At 35.2% G+C, this 21,093-nt stretch overlaps 1 protein-coding gene across 4 annotated transcripts in view; it reads left to right on the top strand.

Moving 5' to 3' along the window:
• The window catches only part of thsd7ba (thrombospondin, type I, domain containing 7Ba), a 402,275-nt gene that overhangs the window by 84,050 nt on the left and 297,132 nt on the right, over positions 1 to 21,093 (top strand). For all 4 annotated transcript variants that reach the window (XM_073912504.1, XM_073912505.1, XM_009304519.5 and 1 more), the window contains one exon: positions 15,003 to 15,332. The gene's annotated coding sequence lies outside the window, so the exon portion shown is untranslated. The remainder of the gene's footprint in view (positions 1 to 15,002; positions 15,333 to 21,093) is intronic.

The following is a 21,093-nucleotide window of genomic DNA, read 5'->3' as shown; positions in this document are numbered from 1 at the left end:
TAGTTCATAAAGAGTTTGCATCAAATTAATTAAATTGGCAGACTATTTGATTAAACAGTCTCAAAAGTAATTTCCTTATCATATTCGGGTGAAATTGATTTCATGCAGTAAAGCTTCAAGTTGGTCCACGTTGAAACTCTTTTACCGCCGCTTTGTCTCTTTAAAGCTCGCCTGTCTGCACACATTTGCTTCACAATTAATCACAGCCATTTGAATTCTCGGAGCACAGCATATGCTAGTAGACAAGCTAATTGTATCCATCAATTTTCGCAGCTTGTGTCAGATTTACATTTCAGGCAACTTTAGCGTGAGGCTTCTATGGATTAGCAGGAGAGCGGCACACGTTAAACTTGCCTAATAAACCACAGATCCGCAGGTGTGAAGGAATTATGGTGGAGCTTTTGCATTGGTTGCTGTCATGTTGATATTGGGGTCAATTTGCAGATAAAAAAAAAATGTCTGCTTGGGATGAATAATTAACGGAGGCTTCTTTCTACTACATGCTAACAAAATTCCAGGAAGGATTATTATTTTTTCATGACCATCTTTAAATTTTAATCATGCTACTAACAGTCGAAATATAGCTGTTGTGTAAACAAGATTTAACCGTTCAGTTTATACATTCGCTGTCGTTGTGGAATATGGCCAACCTTGTGGGAAAAACCTGTAACATGTCAAAAACATAACATTCACTGCAATAGAGATGCAGTCATAAACTCATATGTCATAAACTGCTTGCCTTATTCTAAACGGCCTTTTTTATGTGATTATTTAAGTTCCATTTATATGAATGTATATGTTACTCAAAAATATTCCCCATTTACAAAAAAAAATATTACTCTACAAACTGTATTGTACATAAATCATGAATATTTTCATATAAGTCAGTTATATAACTATAATTAATTTGAAAGCTAAATAAATATAAATTTACACACATTTACCCAAGTAAATAAACAGAATCAAGGATGGGCTAAATTTAGTTTATTCAGTTTACCTATACTACATGTCCTTGGACACCTGGAGGAAACCCATGTGAACATGGGGAGAACATGCAAACTCCACACAGAAATGAAAAATGGCCTTGCTGGGATTTAAACCAGCAACTTTCTTGCTGTGGGGCGACAGTGCTATAACCACTGAGCCAATGAGCCCAACCACTGAGCCATACTGATCTCACAATATATTTTTAAGTTTTCAATTACTGTATATTTTTAAGTAAAATCAGTTAAGACAATTTAGAAATGAGCAAATGCCCTCTTTTATTTCAGAAATGCTTTTATTTCGAAAATATTTCTTTGTTAAATTAAAATTCATCATATATTTTGTGAAATACAGTTTTTCTCAGTCGCTTTGGTGCATTTCTCACGACACTATTTACATTTGCACAACAGTTAATGCATTTCTCAAAACAATTAGTCATTTGTGCACATCCTAGTAGCAGTTTCTCATTCCTTCCAACAAATTGCAGATGCTTTTGGACATGCATCAATTGCTTTCATACAACTCTCTGCTATTTATAACATTATCATTTGCTTATGTCATATCAGTCAAAATTATCTAAACTTGTAAATGCTGAATAGTCATTGCATTTAAAAATTTCATTACTTGAGTAATTACATACAAAAATGTTGAACTAGTTGTTAAAATCTGTCTAGCAAATTTTATATATAAAAAAAAAATCTTTATTTTTCTGAAAATGTCTTCTAAATTGAACAATTTCATGAGTGATTTACTGACCTGTGTATGTTGTAGGTTCAGTTCCAATATGATCTGCAATATAGTTTTCAGTTGTGCCCAGCTCTGACCAAAGAAAGCTTATGCTTGTTGTAAATAAGGGTGTATTTATTCTTTTGCACAATGCTGTGCATAAATTAGAATTGCAACGAGCAAATGCAGTAAACATGTGAAACATACATATTCAGTGTCTTGTACTCAGATACCTCACTAAATGCAGTGATGTCTAACTTTCTTGTAGTTTTCAATTAGCTGTGCAAATAGTATAAAGCGCTGTCTTGAGCATTTTCAGGAAGTGACACCAAAATCTGACTTTTTTGCATTGAAAAGTAAAGTAAACTGTCATAATGAAAACATGACAAAGCCATTTGACTATCTTGTTCATAAACAATGGTGTCAGGACTTTTCATTTTGATGATACTGACACTTTGATTGACATCAATACTTGCTTTTGAGGAATGTACTATCCATTTTGAGCATGTGACATGCTTTTGCAGGTTATCAGCTAGGTTTTGCAGTTTGTACTAATTGTTTTGAGAAATGCATTAACTGTTGTGCAGAAATGCACTGGTGTTGTGAGAAACGCACCAAAGCGACTAAGAAAAACTGTAATATAAATTAATTGCCATTTGACACAATTTCCAAAAAATGGGACATATACATTGTATTATTTAGCAGTAATGTATTTAGTTTATTGTAATGTATATAATATATCCATATCTATTTTTGAAAATAAAATAAGTTGCTTTATTTACAGTTTTTCTCAGTCGCTTTGGTGCATTTCTCACAACACTATTTACATTTGCACAACAGTTAATGCATTTCTCAAACTAATTAGTCATTTGTGTACATCACAGAAGCAGTTTCCCATTCCTTTCAGCAATTTACAAATGCTTTTGGACATGCATCAATTGCCTTCATACAACTCTCTGCTATTTATAACATTTTCATTTGCTCATGTCATGTCAGTCAAAAGTAAATAAACTTGCGAATACTGAATTGTCATTCCATATAAAACTAATAGTCCTCATTTCGTTACTTGAGTCATTACATTAAAAATGTTGAAGTAGTTGTCAAAATCTGTCAAGCAACTTTCATAAAAGTCTTCAAATCTTTTTTTTTTTTTTTCTGAAAAATGTCTTTTAAATTGAACAATTTTATGAAAGATCAGCAGACCTGTGTATGTTGTAGATTCAGTTCCAATATGTACTGCAATATTGCATACAGTTGTGCACTGCTGAAAGTTTATGTTTGTTGTAAATAGAGCCATATTTATTATTTTGAACAATGCTGTGAATAAACTAGAGTTGCAAAGAGCAAATGCAGTAAAAATGTGAAACATACATATTCAGAGTCTTGTACTCGGATACCTCACTAAATGCAGTGATGTCTACATTCACTGTAGTTTCCAAACAGCTGTGCAAAGAGTATATAGTGCTGTCTTGAGCATTTTCAGGAAGTGTCACCAAAATCTGACTTTTTTTGCATTGAAAAGTGAAGTAAACTGTCACAATGAAAACATGACAAAGCCATTTGACTATCTTGTTCATAAACAATGGTGTCAGGACTTTTCATTTCGATGATACTGACACTTTGATTGACATCAATACTTGCTTTTGAGGAATGTACTATCCATTTTGAGCATGTGACGTGCTTTTGCAGGTTATCAGCTAGGTTTTGCAGTTTGTACTAATTGTTTTGAGAAATGCATTAACTGTTGTGTAGAAATGCACTGGTGTTGTGAGAAACGCACCAAAGCGACTAAGAAAAACTGTAATATAAATTAATTGCCATTTGACACAAATTCCAAAAAATGGGACATATACATTGTATTATTTAGCAGTAATGTATTTAGTTTATTGTAATGTATATAATATATCCATATCTATTTTTAAAATAAAATAAGTTGCTTTATTTACAGTTTTTCTCAGTCACTTTGGTGCATTTCTTTAGTGCTGTCTTGAGCATTTTCAGGAAGTCTCACCAAAATCTGACTTTTTTTTGGATTGGAAAAAAAATGAGTAAACTGTCGTGATTAAAGCATGACAAAGCCATTTTACTATATTTTTCATAAACAATGGTGTCAAGACTTTTCATCTTGATGATACTGACACCTTCATTGAGATGAATACTTGCTTTTGAGGAATGAGCTATCCATTTTGAGTGACACACTTTTGCAGGTTAGGTTTTGCAGCTTGTACTAATTGTTTTTTTTAAGAAATGCATTAACTGTTGTGCAAATGTAAATAGTGTCGTGAGAAATGCAAAAAAGCCACTGAGAAAAACTGTAATAATACGACTTTGTCTGTTCTTTTCCTATCTTTTGACCATTTTTGTTAGTTTTTTACAAAAACATCAGCATATTCACATTTTCTAAAAGACAGACATTCAGTGTTTTCTTTCTAGATGCACCAGACACTTTCTTAGAAACACTCCATGTTACAAAGACTCAATAAGTTAAAGATAGATAGATAGACAGACAGACAGACAGACAGACAGACAGACAGACAGACAGACAGACAGATAGATAGATGATAGATAGATGATAGATAGATAGATAGATGATAGATAGATAGATAGATAGATAGATAGATAGATAGATAGATAGATAGATAGATAGATAGATAGATAGATAGATAGATAGATAGATAGATAGATAGACAGATGGATTAATAGATTAATAGATAGATAGATGTCAACTTGTCAGTGTTTGTCACTATCTCTGCCCATTTTTACAAGCGAGTTAAATCATATTATGTTGATGACATTTAACAAAGAGAATGCCTGTTTGATGAAAGAAGCCATACAATTGGCTTCCCCGGACCGACACCCCTTTGATCTGTATGAGGATGGATCTTTCTCAATATCAACATTTATACTGGCCCTCACTTTAAACTATTTGGTATTTGGCGCCGCTATTGAGCATGTCATGTGAGTAAAATGTGTTTCCTGAGATTTGCTTAACATCCCAAATGCATCCCAATAACATCACTAACACATTGATTAACAATGACAATATATATATTGAAATAACTAATCCAATCTTGTGTCAAATTGTAACAAGGAAGTCAGGTAACAATGGATTGAGGATCCATGTGCAGCTTTTTTAAACAGAGAATGGTCAGGCAGGCAACGGTCAACAGGTACAAACAATAGCATGAAGGCAAGCATAGTCAAGTCACAGGCAATAAGGTCAATACAGGTGACAATAACATAAACAAGGAAACAAGGCTAGGGTCAAGAAACATGAAAAGACTAGACACAGAGAACACTTGTAATGCTACAGGTTAACAAGTCACAGAAATGTGTGAGGGAATGTGAGCAATGTAAATAGTCTGTGTAATCAGTCTTCCAGCTGTGTGTGTTATCATTGGTGATTCAGTAACAGGTGTGTGTGAGGTGCATGACGAGATTTGTAGTTAATAAGGTAACAGACTCACAGTCCGGGTGATTGTGTATGTTTACCAGCAATTTGCAAGCCCTGAATTGCTGTGATCATGACACAAATATGACCAAACTCAACATTATTATTATTATTACCATTTTTTTAATTGAATTTATATGAGTATATAACCAAATGTTTGGGTTTGTTCATATTTGACCAAGCGTTAAATGTTGAGTGTGGGTATATCTTTTAAGAAATGCAATCCAGCTATGAGCCATGACCAGAACTTACTTACATACTTATTGATTTATTTAAAAAGTGTACATCTATGTGTTAGTAGTGGTAAATATTTGATGTACACTGAAGTTTTACATTCAATACTACTGTGCTTCCTGTCTTTTAAATGACATCAATAATATAACATTATTTGGAGGGCTTTACTATAATAGTAAAAAAAAAAAAAAAAGCATGTTTGACATGAGTGGTGTCAGAAAGCCTGGTCATACAACGATCAACAAACATCACAGTTTTCTGAATACCTCAGAAATCCTCTTGTTTTCCTGGCAGAGGCTGTAAGGCTTTTCTCATATGAATTCCCTCTTCGTCTCTTAGGCCATCAACGTGCAACGTGACCCGACCTGTACCTACACTTGTTTAACCATCCATGTCTAAGCACCTGCAGCAGGGCCAGTCAGTGGCGACAGGATGACAGTGGCCCCATGGGTTTGAGGGTCTCACAATAACCAGAGAGTTGATTGAGTTCACAACCCTGACCCGTCCACTACTCCTCTCTCTTCCTCTGCTGACTTCCCTGCAAACTCATGATAAAGTGTAATGGCCTTCTCCCATGACCGCTGGCCATTTAATTGATTTTTGCACATCGGCGCAGGAGATCTGAATTATCTGAGAGATTTACCAGGATAGATTAACAGGACTGAATGGAGAGTCTGTCTGTGAGGGATTTGTCTTTTTTCTAAAGAAGGGTCAAGGCTCTGTTGTTTGCTTTAAATGAAGACGAAAAATGTAGTGTTTGAATAGTGTGCTATAGAAAGTTTGGGGTCACTCTTTTGAATGTTTTCTGAAGGATTATATAATGAAAATAATTTGTTAAGAGTTTATATAAAGGGTAGTATGGTGGCTCAATGGTTATCACTGTCGCCTCACAGCAAAAAGGTTGCTGGTTCCAGTCCTGGCTGGGCCAGTTGGCATTTCTCTGTGGAGTTTGCATGTTTTCTCCAGGTGTTCCAGTTTCCCCCACAGTGGAAAGACATGCGGTATAGGTAAATTCGATGGACTAAATTGGCCATAGAGTATGATTGTGTGTGAATGCGAGAGTGTATGGGTGTTTCCCAGTACTAGGTTGTGGCTGGAGGGGCATCCTCTGCAAAAGAAATATGCTGGAATAGTTGGAGGTTCATTTCGCTGTGGCGACCCCTAATAAATAAGAGACTACGGCGAATGAATGAATGAATGTATTGAATGAATTAATTAATGAAAGAATGAATGAATTATTAATTTACAGTGTATCGGGAAAGTATTCATAGCGCTTCACTTTTTTTGCCCATTTTTTTATGTTGCAGCCTAATTCCAAAATCTATTAAATTCAATTATTTCCTCAAAATTCTACACACAATACCACTTCATGACAATGTGAAAAATAATTTTTTGGAAATCATTGCAAATTTATTTAAAATAAAACCTGAAAATTTACATGTACATAATTATTTACAGGTCTTGCTGTGAAGCTCTAAATTGAGCTCAGGTATATTCTGTTTTTGCTGATCATTCTTAAGATGTTTCAGCAGCTTTATTAGAGTTTACCTGTGGTAAATTCAGTTTATTGGACATTTAAAAAAGGCATACACCTGTCTTTATAAGGTCCCAAGGTTGACAGTGCGCGTCAAAGCACAAACCAAGCATAAAGACAAAGGAATTGTCTGTAGACCTCCTAAACAGGATTGTCTCGAGGCACAAGGCTAGAGACGGTCACAGAAACTTTTCTGCTGCTCTGAAAGTTCTAATGAGCACAATGGCCTCCATCCACCGTAAGTGGAAGACGTTTGGAACCACCAGGACTCTTCCTAGAGCTGGCCGACCATCTAATCTGAATGATCGGAGGAGAAGGGCTTTAGTCAGGGAGGTGATCAATAACCTGATGGTCACTCTGTCTGAACTCCAGCGTTCTTCTTTGGAGAGAGGAGAACCTTACAGAAGGAAAACCATCTGTGGAGCAATCCACAAATCAATGCTGTATGGTAGAGTGGCCAGACTGAAGCCACTCCTCACCTGGAATTTGTCTAAAGGCATCTGATGGACTCTCAGACCATAAGAAACAAAATTATCTGGTGTGATGAGACTAAAATTTAAGTCTTTGGAGTGAATGCCAGGCGTTACATTTGGAGAAAACCAGGCACTGCTCATCACCAGGCTAATACCATCCATGGTGGCAGCATCAAGTTGTGGGGATGTTTTTCAGCAGCAGGAACTGGAAGACTGGTCAGGCTAGAGGGAAAGATGAATGCAGCAATGTAAAGAGACATCCTGAATGAAAACCTGCTTCAGAGTATTCTCGACTGGGGCGACAGTTCATCTACCAGCAGGACATTCCAAAATATCAATGGAGTGGCTTCAAAACTCAGTGAATGTCCTTGAGTGGCCCAGCCAGAGCCCAGACTTAAATCATATTGAACATCTCTGGAGAGAACTGAAAATGACTGAACACCGTCGCTTCTCATCCAACCTGATAGAGGTACTCCAAATATTCAAAAATACTTAAGGCTGTTATTGCTGCCAAAGGTGCATCAACAAAGTATTGAGCAAAGACTGTGAATACTTATGTACATGTTATTTTTCAGGTTTTTTTTATTTTTAATAAATTTGCAACAATTTCAAAAAAGAAATTTCACATTGTCATTATGGACTATTGTGTGTACAATTTTTAGGAAATAAATTAATTTAATCAATTTTGGAATAAGGCTGTAACATAAAAAATGGGGAAAAGTGAAGTGTTATGAATGTTTTTTGCATGCACTGTGTATACATTTTTACAGCAAATTACAGAAAACTTTTTAAAAAGTTATAACACTGTATGTTAGCAAAGCTGAATTTTCAGCTGCCATGACCCCTATCTTCAGTGTCCCTTTATGATTTAACGCTTAAAGGCATTATTCAACCAAAATAAAAATTACATTAGTCAATCTGTGACATAAAACAGATGTACTGTAAAAGCCATTTTTACTTCAAGATCAGCTTAATGACTAATTTACCCCAAAATGAAAACTTTGTCATCATTTACTCACATTCGCCTTTTTACAAGCCTGTTTTACTTTTCTTCTTCTGTTAAACACAAAATAAGATATTTTAAAGAAACCTGTAACCATTGGGTCACATGTTTGTTTTTCCTACAATGTGTGTCAATTGTTACACGTTTTCAGCTTTCTTCAAAATATCTATCTGAATAATGACCATCTGAATAATAATGATAAAAGAAAACAATCTTAGGGCCACTCACACTATGCTATCCGAACGGTGCCCAGGCCCGTTTCCTGGATCATTTGAGAAGTGTGAGTGCACTGAATCTGGCTCAGTTCGCTTGGAGCACAGTTCACCTGAGCACAGTTCACTTGGGCTTTGGTGCGGTATGCTTGTGTGTGAGTGCAAAACGTGCCAAAGCCCAAAAATGAAAGCAAGACAGGACTTTTAATGGACTGTTTTATATGGATTATTCAATAATTCCTACTGTTCAGTAAACGTAAACTGCCGTAGTTTATAAAAGACGCAAACCCCTCATTGCACAACAGCTGCACACCTTCAGCAAATCTCCTAATTCCTGCAGCACGAAGGCTTTATAATTGTTTATGAGCATCAAAAGTGGCCGATCTGTTCGGCGAAATATCTGACTGCGTGTCACCGCATCTCAAATGACTAAAGCGATATAACTGAAGAAATCTGTACTGTGCTGAGCGAGAGCGCTTCTGACCAGCGCATCATCGATGATGTAAGCGTGCCCCCGATTGTAATGTGAGTGCGTACCATCAGGGGAGATGGGAGGGTGGACATGTGTGCTTTGGCCCGGTTCGAGGGAACTGTACAAAGTGTGAGTACACCATTAAAGGTTTGTAACCACTTGACGTGGAGTAATTAGTGAGTACATTTTTATTTTGAGGTGAACTATCCCTTTAAGAATAATTTCTTATTTTTTAATCAACATTGAAAACAGTTGCTCTGTCAATACTGTATATTTGTGGAAAACCATGACATTTTTTTTCTGGGTTGTTTGTTAAATAGAATGAGGTTAATTTGAAAAACAACTTTGTATCAGTGTATTTTAATGTCTTAATGTCACCTTTGAATGATTTAATGTATGCTTCTTAAATAAAAGTATTACTTTCTTAATAATAGTCTTAATTCTTAAATGTCACCCCACATTTTTTCGATAATCAGCATTAATTTATTTTTAAATTTAGTTAATTTATTACTTTCTTAATAATAGTCTTAATTCTTAAATGTCACCCCACATTTTTTCGATAATCAGTGTTAATTTATTTTAGCACAGCCACAATGAAAGCATGAATTAGTCACATTTCAAATGGAAGATACTGTAATATTATTAAAACATTTACAGACATCAGATTCACCAGTAACTCCAGCACTATTGACCGCAGAGTTTAATGATTAAAATGGTTGGCTGATATTTGTGCTTCTTGGTTATATCCACTGTCAGTTCCAATATTACTCACCCAAACCTGATATTCAGCTCACTTAAAGGTTCATTTTCCTGCACAGACAGATTGTTTGCTTCATAAAGCATTGTTGTATAATCAGGAGACAATATAATAATATTTTTATGTTGCCTCTAAATGTTTTTTATTTATTTATAGGCTCTCAAAATGCCAGTAGGCATTGCACTGCATGTTATGAATTACCACCGACCACAGTTGATTAAAAATCATCTTTTATTTGATTTACGTTTTTTTTTTTTCAAATGGAAACTAGAGACAAGCTTTAAGAAAAGCATTTTTTTTTTGCAGTGCAGAACTATATTTAATAACATCCGCCTCCATCCTCATCAATCATTCCAATCTGTCACTCATCCAGTTGTCCTATTGCATAAAATTCTGCCCATATGTTAAGCAATAAAACACATAAACATTAAGCATGTTGGAACAAAACAAGACTATAAAAGCAACAGAACGGCTAAGATCTTCTAATTAAAAAACTCCAAACAAGCAGAACATTCTTATCCCAAATATAAAAAGGTGAAATTGGGGATTGCAGAGCTTGTTGAAAATAAAATCTTCAGTGCATTAATAATCCAAGATGGAGAGTTGAACCTGTCACTATCCGTCGAGAGTTTTATGGGAAGCAATGTTCCCAGACCCATCTCTATATGCTATATCTTCTGGCCACTGGAGTGTGACTGAAATCGCTTGAATGAATCGATCAGGTTCTCCCTTTGCAGTACAATCCTCTCTGCATCACCACCCCCCCTTCTCAAACTGAAATGTGCCACTTGCTTGAAGTTTGGGAAAGCCATTTTGGACACAATGGTGGGCACTTAAAAGCCCTGGGAAATAAGACAGAGGTCAGAGTTGGCGGAGGGAGGTAGAGCGTAGCATTGGAAGTCAATATATGGCAGTGGGTTAGAAAGAAGAGAGATGGAAGGAGGGCATGGGGTGTTAATAGAATGAAAGAATCAGCAGGATGAGCCAGAGCCAGTCCGGCATGCAGTGTTGACAGGTAATCATTGAATGTCAACCATGAGGAGGGAACAGAAGCGAGCAGGACTCAGTCTCTTTACTGTTTTTAGTGTCTCTGATGGTGGATGACAGCCGATGAAGTGCCACCGTAATCCCACTGTGAGGACTGAAACTTTCCGGAATGAGACAATTTTTTCTGATGGCCTTAGCTAATGATTTGTAGCATCTGAAAGCTGAAATGAATGCAGGTTCAGGTACTGGACCTTCTATCACTTAGACCAGTTGTTCTAGGGGACATTTTGTCTTTTTTTATTTGAAGGAACATTTATTGTGTCCTAGAAATAAGTACATACAGTACATTCACTTGCAGTGACATTGTGTAATGAAACAGATATTAAAAAAAAACTTTAGATATAAAAAAAAAAAAAAAAAAAAATTATATATATATATATATATATATATATATATATATATATATATATATATATATATATATATATATATTTAAAAAAATGGGGTTGGAAATATTCTTGGATTTTGGAAAATGTCTGCTATTTTTCACCAAAACTATATGTATTTGGTCAAAAAACTTTGGATTATAACATTAAAAAATATTGTTACAATTTAAAATATTGGCTTTCTATCTTAATAAAACACTTAATTTATTTATTTCATGGTAAATCAGATTTTTCAGCAGCCATTACTTCAGCAATCTTACTTTTTTAAATAATGATAAGTTTGAGTTATTTATTTATTCATTTATTTTTTTGATTATTTAAGCATTTTTGTCACATAAGGGTCTGGGATAACAGAGCTGAGGATCCACATGCAGTTTATAAAGAACAGTAGTCAACAGTCAAACATGTAGCAAACAGGAGCATAAAAGTAGGAATGGTTGACATCAAAGTGACGTTTCGGTGAGATCCCGAAATGAAAGTGTTTCGAATCAGAATTAAAACACCAGGTCATGTGATTTAAGCGATTCAATACATCTGTCATTTCAGAAGTGTTCTGAGACCTGGCAAATCTGCGTTTGACTGACAGGGTCGCAGAAAAATCTCTATTTCATGTAGCCTAGTGCAGGGGTTCCCAAACTTTTCAGCCCGCGACCCCCAAAATAAAAACGCCAGTGACTCGCGACCCCCAATATCCTCTGAGGTGGTTATAAATACAGAAACCTTGCATGCAATAAGGCAGACACACCAATTAAATTTGTGTCAGTGCTTTAAATGTGCCAGAAAGTATAACCTGATGTTATAAAATCAAAATGCATCTGACGCTATTGCTGCCTTTAATATAATGTAATTACCCCAGGGGTCGCAATCCAATAGAACTAGTAACTATAAGCTACTATAGTAACTATATAGTATATAGTAACTATAAACGACTATTTTTATTTTCAGTATAGTTATGGATAAAATATGTTAATTCTTATGGTTTGATAAAAATAAATAGATTTTTGGAAATCACTAGGCGACCCCCCTTCATTGCCCCGCGACCCCTCGGGGGGTCCCGACCCCCACTTTGAGAACCACTGGCCTAGTGGACTACGTATGCACAGACTAAAGCCTGGTTCATACTTCAGCATGCATTTATACTTATACTATACATTTGTGTTCCTCTGCAATGACACTTCCGAAACGCTAACTGGCAGTAGGTGTTTATGTTCCTCTGTGTCGAGTTTCTTCACTGGTGTTTTGTTTTTTTCTGAGCGCCTCCTTAATGTATAATTGGCTCAAACTCGCTCGTTTGAGGAAAAATAAAAAATAAAATCTGCGCACTTGCAACAACTTCAATTATAACAAACACAAAGCAACAGTCTCCATCTGGAGCTCCTTCAAAGGACTCAACACGTTATAGGGCTCGCACATCTCTCACCTCTGCCCACACTTGTCAGCATCACCTAGCTGACCAATCACAGAGCTTGCGCTGTATCACCCTGGATTCGAACTCATTAGCTTAGCATGCTAGTCTGGAACTCTCACTGGTCTACAAAATCACTTGAAGCCTCAACTCTACAACAAGGGTTTAATACATCAATTTGCTTAATAATATTTTACTGAATCTGTTCCAGAGGAATCCATTAAAATGATCACTAGGTGTCACTAGAGAAACTTTTGAAACTTCGACACATTTGCTTCGACTATTTTAGTGTTTCTTAAAGCCTTGCTTTGCCCGCCACCGCATAAAGATTGTGGTCCAAAACCGGCAAAAAGTCAGTACAGACAACAAAGAAATAAAATAAACGGTAAAACAAATCAAGGGTCAAAACATGGCTAGACAAGGCAAAGAACCACATACATGATGCTCAGAAACAGAAACAAAATTCAGCAATGCATGAGTCAGTGTGAGCTGTTTATATAATCTGTGTAATTAGTACTTGAGCAGCTCTCAGCTGTATGTGGGTAATCAAAGGAGAACCGGAACAGGTGTGTGTGGTAGGATTTGTAGTTGTAGTGCCAAAATGTTACTTTCTGTGATGCATTTATTTCATTACATCCAGTCATTATTTTATTTTATTTTTTTTATCAAACATGTTTGTAGTTTCATCAGTTAACGTTTGTTGATGTATTGACTAACATTAACAAATATATTGTAACATTAATAAATGTATTGTAGATGTATTGTTGTATTGTTGTTGTTGTTTTATATATATATATATATATATATATATATATATATATATATATATATATATATATATATATATATATATATATATATATACTGTATACATATATAACTGTTTATGTTTATAAACTGAACACAGTCAATTCAGGTGTTTAGAACTGTATTTTTGTGACATCTGTGAGTTGATTTTCTGGTTTCTTGACATTAAGGAGGAGGCAGCAAACTAACTAACCGGAATTTCAAAATTATACAAAATCCACTGGATCTACCTGAGCTTTATTTTTGTGACATCTATGAGTCGTTCCTACTGTAGAGTGTCATTCGCTTGTAAAGTTTCATGACAGTTAACTCAAGGTTTTAGAACAAAAGTAAACCAAATTCCAAAATCAAACCAAGCTCAGTGGATTCACCCCAGCTAAGTGTTATATCTGTGAGTTGTTTATGTCGTAGTGTTCCAGACTGATCAATTATATGGTTTCATGACATTTAGAAAGAGACAGTGAACCAACTTGCTAGGTCTTAGAACAAAACTATACCAAACTCAGTAAATGTATCAATGCTGAGTGCTATTTTTTGTCACATCTGTGAGTTGTTTCCATCACCGAGTGCCGAGACTGTTTAAATTTATAAGGTTTCATGACATTTAAGCGGAAGCAGCAAGGCAACTCAGACAGTTTTATACCAAAACAAAATCAAACCATGTTTTATTTATTATTATTATTATTATTATTATTATTATTATTATTATTATTATTATTATTATCATTTGTAATGGAATCATTCAATCAACCTCAAATCGTCATTTACAATTTTGGTCATATTGGGCTAATTTTATTTAACAATATTAATAAAAACATGTATTATTGTTATTAACAATAAGACATGCTTCAAATAAGGTTTTACATGTGTAAATGTTAAAATGTCTATAAAAATATTAACCACTGAATGATTTTAATGTCATATTTGTGTTGTTAATATAGCCTGGTTTTAAATGTTATATTTATATACGATTGAAATCAGAATTATTAGCCCCCCTATTTATCAGCCTAACCGGCTGTCTGTGTGTGTCCTAACACCCCAGTATAGTGAAGAGGACTTTACTATACTGCTCAGTGTTGTTTTTTGGATGGGATGTCTGTGGTCGAAACATTTCTGCCCAAATTTGCCCACTGGCCTCTGTCCATCATGGCCTCCTAACCATCCCCATATCATAATTGGCTTCATTACTCTGTCTCCTCTCCACCAATTAGCTGGTGTGTGATCTGGCGCAATATGGCTGCCGCCGCGTCATCCAGGTGGATGCTACAATGGTGGTGGATGAAAAGATTCCCCCCAAAAATGTGTAAAGCACTTTGAGTGTCCAGAAAAGCGCTATATAAATGTAAGGAATGTTTTTTTCTAAAAATTGTATTTATGGATGCCAAACACATTAACACATTAAGTGAGATTTTAGACCATAAGCAAAACCAAACTCTGTAAATTCAAAACTTCTGCTCTTTATTTTTAGTGTTTTCCAACCAGAACCCGTTTCTTTCTCTCCACTTTTTCAGGCCTGCTGGCTTCGGGACAGTTCCTGCGAGGAATTTCCAGCAGTGGATACTTCATCCTGCAATCGCCAAAGGGTTATCTGTCCTCGCGGTCGGTGATGCTGTGACAGACACATCTTTCACGCTCTGATCTTCCCGAGGGGGAGCCACTGAGGATTAGCTGGCAGACGATGCATCAGGGGGAGGAGGAGAGGCCGTGTTTATCTGCTGTCCCCGTGTCACAGAGAGCTTCTGAGGAGCATTCGGCTGCCAGCGGCTTCAGCGGCCCTCCGACATCCAGCTGTTCACCTCACTGCCACAGCTAAAGTGATGAGTCCCAGCCTTCCCTTTCAGGTACAGACCACCATCTCCTCGCTCTAATTGCCCGCTATAGCCCAATTCCCCAGTCTGGGCTCCGCTGTCTCAGAGTCGGTAATGTGTGGAAGTGTACAGTGTTGCTTGAGAGGTCTCTGCCAAGCTGTGTTTCCTCTTTTCCATGTGCAACTGAAGCTAATGAAGAGAAATAGCTGCCATTTTGGGTCCCCACGCTCACTGCATGTCACTTAGAGGAGACATCTATTCATTCAATTATAAGAGCGGCCTGACAAGGTGACTCAGCTGTGGGTTTCTCATTGTTTATAGTATGATCAGTATTTTAAAGTGTTTTACCAGTACAGTTGAGTATTTTAAAAATGTAGTGTCTTTTTTTTACCCATGAATTTTAGTGCATAGCGAGTTTGGCAGGTTAGCTTGGTCGTGTTGTGTGGTTTTATGGTATTTGTGGTGATATTATTATTATTTTTTTATTTTGAATTGTTTTAATATTGTGTTTTAAAGCACTTAGCCAGTACATCTGAGCATTTTACTAAGGTAGTGTATTTGTTTACTCATGTCTTTTAGTGCATTTCAGGGGTTTGGCAGGTTAGCTTGACCGTGTTGTGTGGTTTTGTGTTTTTTGTGGCGATATTATTATTATTAGTGCAGTCAAAATTAGTGCGTTAACGCATGCGATTAATTTGAAATATTTAACGCGTTTGAACAATTTAATACAATTAACGCAGTTGCAGTTATTTTATTTCCTGTTGTGGCCGTTGTGTGTTCAACATGCAAAGAAATATGGATAAGACCAAGGAAGCACTTTTTGAAGGCAAGTTTCAGTATAAAACAATAAATGTCTCATCACCAGGCTATCAAGCGTTTCCTCCAGAGTTTCATGCAATTACGGTTGTTTCATTTTTATCTTTTGTCTTTTGTTTTAATGGAATTTAATACCGCATGGCGAACGGAAAGAAAAACCTCCGCATTTCTTGACTTGGTGGTCCTTTAAGGTAATCAAAAATCGCTGCTTACATGGTAGACTCTTAATCAAAGTATTATCTTAATCATATTGAAATCAGAGTATTGGTGTCCATTTAAATGAAGTGCCAAAACAAGTCGCGAGCTGTCAAAAGACAACGTATTCCTCTGCCTTTCAGCATGCGCCCTCCAATATTTTATTAGGATTAACCTGTTTTCCCCTTAAACACAACTTTTGTAAAACGGCTGCTTAGTTTAAGCAAGTTCGATGAACTGCTGTTCGATTCAACTCAGGCATGTTGAATCTGAAGGGAGTCGCTCCGGCTGCCCTGTCCTGCGCGCGTTGTGTCCACCTGCAGTTTGGCAGGTTAGCTTGGCCGTGTTGTGTGGTTTTATGGTTTTTGTGGTGATATTATAATTATTAAAACATTTTAAATGTTTTATTTATGTGTTTTAATTCACATTACCAGTACATTTGAGTATTTTACCAAGGTAGTGTATTTGTTTATTCGTGTATTTTAATGCATTATAGGGGTTTTGCAGGTTAACGTGACCATGTTGTGTGGTTTTATAGTTTTTGTGGCAATATTATTGTTATTATTATTATGGATATTCATCATTTTTAAAGGTATTACAAATGTGTGGATAAATTAGAATAATAGTAAACACATTCATTCATGTATTCATTTTCCTTCAGCTTAGTCTCTGTTTTAAAGGTTGCCACAGCGGAATGAACCACCAACTAATCCAGTATATGTTTTACACAGTGAATGCCCTTTCTAGCTGAAACCCAGTATTGAGAAACCGCCCTACACACTCATATCCTATGGCCAATTTAGTTTATTCAATTCACCTGTACCACATGTCTTTGGAATGTGGGGTAAACGGGAGCACCCGGAGGAAACTCACGCAAATACAGTGAGAACATGCAAACTCTACACAGATACGCCAACTGATCCAGCCGAGACTTGAACCAGCATCCTTCTTGCTAACCAATGAGCCACTTTGCCATTATGGTAAACACATTTACTGTAGCAATTTATCAAATTCACACAAACTTACATTTTAGCATGATGATTAATTCGCTGTCTTATTGTTGTTATTATGGGTCATATACTGGACTGCTTTTAAAGGCCGTCATAAGTTTATTCATAAATGTAATCATTACAGCTTTTAATAAAGTTTCATATCACCTTTTTATTGTATTTAAAACTAAAGGATCTTAAATATATTTTTAAATAGTACATATTGGATTTGATCTGATTTAATGATTTTCCATGTGATATGTTTTTGTTTTTATTTTAGATTAATGATCTTAATGGATGTAATTAGTTTGTGAATGCATTATTATGCAATCACCTGAGCAGATTTTTGTGCATGAAAGACTCACAAGTGGCAGATTAACCTGCAGCTGCATCTCAGACATGGCCGGAAATCAATGATGTATGACTATTTAATGATATTTTCATGTTAGATGTTTTTATATTTATTTTGGAAGAATGAAGTAATCAGAGAACTGTTATAAACTGATTTATTTATTTGTTCATTTTATTATTTTGTTTTCAAATTAACATTCATAGAATTATACACTTACAGTATAAATCTGGTTGGACAACATGGCTAAGCAGAGGTTTCTCATTGTGTGATATGAAAGCTTTTCACAAATCCAGTGTAGCTTTTCACTGATATATTGTAGAGTATTGTAGGGGTTTAGCAGGGTAGAATGACCCTTTTGTGTGGTTTTTGTGGAGCTGTCAGCCAATCAGCCTCATATTGTCATTTTATTATTGGTCATATTGTGCTGGACTGATTTTTAAGGACATTACTTTATTCTGAAGTGACAATAATAGATGGTTTTAACTTATGCTTTTCTCTACCAGCAGTTTTTGAAAAATAAAAAAATAAATAAAATAAAAATGCCAGTCACCTCCAGCATTTTTGATGATTTTCACCTCAACTGTACAGCCCTTAAAGTATTTTCTACATTCTACCTTTTGTGTTCATGCTTAAAAGATATATTTATTCAGGAATACATTTTTGACAAATAAAAAAAAAGTTTTTTTTTTTTTTTTTTTTTTTTTTTTACAAATGCATTAAGTAATACATTTTTTTAAGAGTATATACACACATATAATACACACAAACAACTTCGGCCAGAACTCATAAAGAAGGTAGTAAGCTGAAGGAAGGTGAAAGCTAAACAGATTCTGTGTCTGTAAAGGAATCTCTCTCACCCAGTTCTTCGATTTAGTGGTATACAAAATGGTCTAAGCGTGAATGACCAGACGAGTCCATCAACACCTGCCCATTTAGCTGTGTTCAACTTTGTTTTGCACCCAGGATACCAAGAAAACAGCAGATTTGCACAGATTTTTAGCCCATCATTGAGTCTATTTATTTACTTGTGCATTTATTCAGTTTTTAAATTAATTTCATGAATATTATTGTGATATAATAATAGTAATATTAAAATGTTCATATGATTTATTTACAGTGCAGTTTGTAAAGTCATATTTTGTTTCTTTTCGTGGATATGTTATATGAGAGACTTGCTTTGTTTTACAAATAAGAGAATCTAATTGGATTTTCATTGTAAACATTAAATAAAAGTAAAAAAAATATCTTTTTTATTTCATATATTATGTTTTTATATACTCCCAAAATCTCTCATAATAAATAATATATTTTTTACAAAATTCTCTGCAGAAATAGAGATGTCACAGATGGCCCTATTTATGATTGTAAGGTCAGTATTGATTTTGAAAGAACATTTATTACAATTAGATGGATATTATAAACATTTAACTATTTAAAACAATTTGACAGTCTGGCAAGATCATTGCTTGATTGATTAGGATTACAAATTAGATTAGATATATACTGTATCAATTCTAAAGGCAATATTTACTTCATTTGAAGTAACAGTTGTTTTTAAAATTGTGTATGCGAGATAAATATTAGTAATAACACATTTAGTAATTTGATTTGTTTTACTATTGCAGTTATTAAAGGTCATATTATACTAGACTGTTTTATAGACATTAAACGGATAGATGAATGAATAGATGGATGAATGAATATAACATAAAACTTATGTTTTTAGTTAGATTGATTGATTCATTTTAGTGGTGTAACAGATCACAAATCTTGCGATTCAAATCACACTATGAACAGCAATACACAAATATCTTTACAAATGAAAAAGTATTAAAGGATTAAAATTTGACAAAAAATATTATTTTCTACACAAATATAAAAACCACTGCTTTTATGCCTTCTTCCTCACGGGAGGCTTTTTTAGTTTATTCGTGACAATTTGCTTTTGTATAATGTTATTATTATTAGCAGTATTATTTCTTATATGCACATTTATATTTGTTTTGTTAAAAACAAGCTTAGATTTTCCCACCTGTCAGGTTTTAGACCATATGGGGCACAGCATGTGTATTTGGATATAACCCAGTTTTCTGACCACACTTATTATTGTTTATTAATTTGAACTGAATTAATAGAACTGAATTTAGAAATAGTTTTGAAACAAATATTTGCGTTTAACAAACTAAATTAATTATGTATAGACTAATAGATGTCTGTGCGTACAACACGTATCTTTATTCCTGAAAGAGAGTGAAAGTTAAATTAAAAGCGCTCAGTTTTTCCACCTACAAGGTCTGCCAAATAAATAGCAAATGCACTATGGCGCGACACAACTGACTCTTAAAGGGAATGGGAGATGAGATTCTGATTGGTTTATTCTCAAAACACACCTATAACTAATTAAGAGAATAAATTCAACCCTGTTAGACCATACGCCACAGCGCATAGTGGATTTTTTCCATCCTTAAAATAGCAAAAGTGAATTCTGACACGCCCTGAATGCTTTTGCACCCTGCACTTTGGACTTTGCGCCTAGATCATCAAAATAGACCCCTATGCTTTTGAATCAGCAAAACTAGGAGGGAGACAAATATCATTTGGTTTCCATTCATTCCTTCATTTTCTTTTCAGCTTAGTCCCTTTATTAATCCGGGGTCGCCACAGCGAAATAAACCACCAATTTATCCAGCATGTTTTTAAGCAGCGGATACCCTTCCAGCTGCAACCCATCACTGGGACAATTTAGCTTACCCAACTGACCCTTCGGTAAGCCCCACCCTCCTTAGTTACTGTTGCTATGCCTGTCAAGCTTTTGCCTGGCACATCTATTACTGTGTGTGTCAGACATTGCCAGGGATATAATTAGTCATTTTTGGCGAACAAGTGAGATATCTGAGAAAGCCAGACTGCGATATGCATTACAGGGGTATATTCACGACATAATAGGCAACCAATTAGAGAATAATTTAATCAAAATTGAAGCTAGGATAGCCTAGCCGCCTCATACGCTGACCATTCAACAGCTTAGCTCATGCACAGCAGGAGTGGTGAAGTTTAAAAATAATCTAAAAATAACAAATTAAACCACAATTTCTCTTTTTTAGCCAAAAAGCCTGATAAACTATTGTTGTGCAATGAAATATATCGTTACCCGCTGGCGAGGAAACACACATAGACAGTGCTTCTACATAATTCACAGAAGAGCAGGCAGAAAGGGGAAACTGATGGTTCTGTGCTGAATATTAGCATCATTGACTAACAACAATGTACAGTAGCTATAACTATCAGTATGTTTTTTTGCTCTGTATACAGTTTCTATTCTAATTTGCAATTAGGTGGAATAAATAAATAAATTGAAATGCAAACAAAGTTAAATAGCAGAAGTGAACAATTAGATTTTCCCTACCTATATATGTGTTTGTGTACAGTATATATATATATA

Source organism: Danio rerio, chromosome 9 (genome assembly GCF_049306965.1).
Source record: "Danio rerio strain Tuebingen ecotype United States chromosome 9, GRCz12tu, whole genome shotgun sequence".
Lineage (NCBI taxonomy): Eukaryota > Metazoa > Chordata > Actinopteri > Cypriniformes > Danionidae > Danio > Danio rerio.
This window is presented reverse-complemented; position numbering and strand designations above follow the sequence as displayed.